Genomic DNA, 4,756 nt, shown 5'->3' with positions numbered 1-4,756 from the left:
CCTTCCCCCTGATCTTTACCCATAAGCACTTGACTTAGTCATCTTTGCCATTATCAATTTGAATACAATCAAGTCACTCCCCCCCCACGCCTCTTGCTATGCCTGTCTCTTCTAAAGAGCTTATAGCCATCCATTACAGCACTCCAGTCATGAGAGTCATCCCGCTATGTTTCTGTGATAGCAATGATATAATAACTTTCCTGCTGCGCCATGGCTCCCCCTGCTTGCTGCCCATACTGCATGCATTGGTGTACATGCACTTCTGCTGGGCTAATGACTTCATGCCCATCACAGGCATGCCATCCCTGTGCTCATCTCTGGTGAGCCTGGTCTTATCCCTTTACCCCTTTGAGCCTAGTTTAAAGATCTCTCAATCAGCCCTGCTAACCACTGGGCCATAATCCTTTTCCCTCTCTGGGTCAGGTGAACCCCATCTGACATGAGCAGGCCTGGTACTGTGTAAGCTGTCCCATGGTCAAAAACCCCAAAGTTCTACCTGTGACACCAGCCCTGTAACTCTGTATTTATCAGTCTTGCCCTCCTATTCCTTTCAGCACCAGATTGCTCAAGGCCTCATCCAGCCTGACTCTGAACACTGACAGATTTGTTGAGGCATCCACTACTTCCCTGGGCAACCTGTTCCAGTGTCTCACCACCCTGACAGTAAAAAACTCTTTTCTAATGTCTAACCTAAACTTCCCCTCCCTCAGGTTGAACCCATTACCCTATCATTGCAATTCCTAATAAAGAGACTCTCTCCAGCTCCCTTATAGGCCCTTCAGATATTGAAAAGTTGCTATGAGGTCTCCACACAGTCTTCTCTTCTCCAGGCTGAACAGTCCCAACTTCCTCAGCCTGTCTTCATAGGGGAGATGTTCCAGTCCTCTTATCAACTTTGTGGCCTCCTCTGGACTTGCTCCAAGAGTTCCATGTGCTTCTTATGTTGAGGGCACCAGAACTGCACACAGTATTCCAGGTGGGGTCTCACAAGAGCAGAGTAGAGGGGAAGAATCACCTCTTTTGACCTGCTGGCCACACTTCTTTTGATGTAGCCCAGGATACAACTGGCTTTCTGGGCTGCTAGTGCATACTGCTGACTCAGTGTGAGCTCATCCACTGTCACTCCCAAGTCTTTCTCCTCATTGTCTTAAGGAGAAAAAAAATCCCTGACAATCCTGGCTCCAGGTTATTTCTGATGTGGTCACAATGCAGCTTATTTAAAATACCACTGTCAACACTATTAAAAGACTGTGGTGTCACAAATGAACATGCTAAAACCTATTTCCTTAAGGTGCTAGTCCAGAAACAACTGTAACAAGCTGCTTGTCTTTGGCCATTATTTCTATCCTATTTAGCCTTACAGTAAGTCATTCAGGCCAAGACTCTCTGTAGGTAGGAGAGTAGGTGGCAGCGTGGGAGCAAGCGAGGGACATAATAACCACCAGCTGATCTCTGTCATGACTATGAAGTCCCCACCAAGCAGGCAGCGGCACAACACAGATAACCAGTAGGACTAGATTGGGAAAGAAGTGTTAAGACCAATGACATATTTGAAGCTACAGTCTTATGTGAACACTGAATCAGTGGTTTAACAGGATGAGTTCCTTTTGCAGACTGATTGGGCAAAGACTACCCAATGAGTACACACTGTTTCTTGACTCAGCCATGAAACAGTGCTAATGGCATAGGAACACATGAACAAATGATCAGCAGGGTGTACTGGCAAGGCTACTCTGCAGAGAAGTGCCCTAACCCAGGATCTGCCTCTGAACTTGTCTGGCTTGTTTTCTAAGATACGAGCTTTCTAATCCCACTGTTCACTTCATGGTGCCACTTTGACCCTGTCTACACACTGCCTTTTAGAGCCTGCCTGCCCCTTGGCACTTGTGTCCTCTGCCCTGGCCCCCTTCCAGCATACCTGCTCTTCCCCCTTTCCTGGGAGGCCACTTCGATGTCATCTTTCTGTATTAAAATGAGGTCAGTAGCCATGTACTCAGGCTGTAAGACTCACATGCTTCATCACCTTTTCGGGAATTTGAGTTTTGGCACCAAGTTCCCAAAATGTTAAGTTTCCCTGAACTCGCTCTTTTGTAGCTATCCAAACCATGTGAGTCATTTTTCTAATGATTTAAAAGATTCTTCTTGCTTCCATGCAAGTATCATGAAAACCTGCTTCCATTGTCCTTGCTTGCTCATTATTTTTTTTCTCTTGCTTCTACCCACTCTCTAGTGAGTGAGAACACTTCAATCACAGCTGCTTTTTTGACACAACTTTTTCTTCTCACTTTTGTAGGTCACACTCTCTCTCTGCAAGGATGTGAGGTTCTTTCTTTTTCCCACCTGTCTTCACATTGCATTTGGAGCCAGCTTGGCTGAAATAAAGGTTTAATATAAAAGAAATTGCCTTGCATTGTACTGAGAATGCAATTGGACTTTCATAACACCACAGACCAACAGGGTGCAGTACCACACTGCACACTGCTCCTCACAGGCATAGCACATGCATTGGCTCATTATATGGTTGAAAAGTAATTTTCCAGTTACAAAACATGAAATTCAGTTGGCTCTCCCCAGCTTAACATCTATTTCTCAAGCACATGCTAGCATTCATACCTAAATGAATTTGAGTTGTGGATAAATAAGAGAGGGCAAATGCAAAAATGGATTTTTTTTTTGTAAAGCCACTTAAACACTTTTTGCCTGTTCAGTTGAAACCCTCACAACAACAATTACTCACAGTGTGTTTCCTTGGTTTTGCAGCCTCAACAAATAGCCATGAGTCTTCAGATGAGATGTGCACATGCTGACTGCAAAGGAGATTTAAAAATGATCTCTTATAAATAGTTAATATAGCATAAATGGAGTATAAAGAAAATGAATTGGTAAGCAGGAGAGAGAGAGAATGGTGTCTTATGCATGGAACTTGCAGTCAGCCTGAATGCTTTCCCTCTAGCACAGTACACTAATTTCACTCATGGCTTGCCATTTCAATCTTCCAGCTTGGCTAACACAGCTGCCTGAAAATTAAAGGACCTGCAAGCCCATGTTTGCCATTTGCTTTACAAGGTGCTGGGGAGCAGGGACTTCGTGTCTGTGAAATGGCATAGGTTCACCAAAACCCAAAGAAAACTGGTCCTGTAAAGCAAGGCACTGCTCTCTGTTTATGGTCATTCTCTAATCTGCTTGGCATGGCCACATTCTTCAGTTTTCAATCTGAAGGTATTTCAGTTTCCCTTGACAATGAGAGCAAACAGCCCAGTGAGCCTGTGTGTGAGCTATCTTGAATCTAATTCCCATAATTTTATTGTTTTTCAGCTTCCAGACTCTGAAGGCTAAAACTTCCTATAAATCCCCTGCAGGGACCTGCAGAAATACCAGGAATTTGGGGGGTTTATTTTTAACAGGAATACTCATTATTTCTGGGGCAAGTGGAGAGCCCTGTGGCAGTGAGGCTGGCACACACCAACCTCCACCTCCTGGAGTAGAACTCCTGGCTGCGCAGCCTATGCGGAGGAGATCTCCCTCCACTGTTTTACCAGCAGCTGGTGAATTTGGGTTCTTCACAGATGCTGAAGTTCAGCCCTCCCCTTGGTCAAACCCACCTCTGTCTCTGTTCAGACCTGCAGAGAGGCTTGAGTAGTCAGCACAGGGGTGCAGCCATGCAGGTACTACCATAGTCAAAGCAAGCTAGGGGAGCCAAGTCCTGAGCAAACTGTCCAAAGTCTGTGGCTCTAGGCCTGGTTTTGGCAGAGCCTGAAATGCATGTCCTTTGTGTGGAGTCAATCCTAGTTAAATGACTGCTCTGAGATGAGTCTCTATTGCTACTTTTATACAACTACAAGAACCCAACTTTCCTCAGATATTTCCTTCTTTTTTTTTTTGGTTATGCCTAGGAGATACTGTTAAAAACATCTTAACAGAGGAGGAGAATGGTGATTCCTACTAGCATTCTCAGACATTTGCAAATAACAGTATCTCCCTAAAATTGTTTTGTTCTGTTTCCTTCCTGGCTTCTGTGTGACAACATTGGTAACAAGCAGAAGACAAAGGACAAGGAAGTGAGAGTTCAGTTCTTCAGTTACGAGATCATCCCCAAAGAGAAACAGGCTTTATTTTTGCAGTCTGGCTTCCTTTTCTCCTCTAACTTATCTTCAGCTGCCCATTTGCCCAGTCACTGTGTGCTGCCTAAAGCAGAAATAAGCCATATAGAAGAGTTGCTGTTGTCTCCTCCCATATGTCCTGGGGTCACCAACCTTTCCCACCCTTTTTTGCTCTACTGTTTACATAGACTACAGTCAGCAAAACCTGCTGTGGGACTAAGAAAACAAAAGCATTTTAGAAAAGAAACAGTTATGCACTTCCATGTTGGCAGTATTAGGAAGTGTTTTTATAGTGCAGGTGCAGGTAGTAGTGATGTTGAAAAACACCGGTGAGCATCAGTCAGACAGATACCAAAGGGGAGAAGGAGTGGGGAGACCAAAATCTACTGGAAAAATTATCCATGGGGAGTTCTGATGCCTGAAAAAGCTAAAATGAACAAAAAGAAACAGTTATGCACTTCCATGTTGGCAGTATTAGGAAGTGTTTTTATAGTGCAGGTGCAGGTAGTAGTGATGTTGAAAAACACCGGTGAGCATCAGTCAGACAGATACCAAAGGGGAGAAGGAGTGGGGAGACCAAAATCTACTGGAAAAATTATCCATGGGGAGTTCTGATGCCTGAAAAAGCTAAAATGAACAAAAGCCAGTCACTCACA

The sequence above is a fragment of the Acanthisitta chloris genome, unplaced genomic scaffold (assembly GCF_000695815.1).
Source record: "Acanthisitta chloris isolate BGI_N310 unplaced genomic scaffold, ASM69581v1 scaffold20348, whole genome shotgun sequence".
In the NCBI taxonomy this organism is placed as follows: domain Eukaryota; kingdom Metazoa; phylum Chordata; class Aves; order Passeriformes; family Acanthisittidae; genus Acanthisitta; species Acanthisitta chloris.
This window is presented reverse-complemented; position numbering follows the sequence as displayed.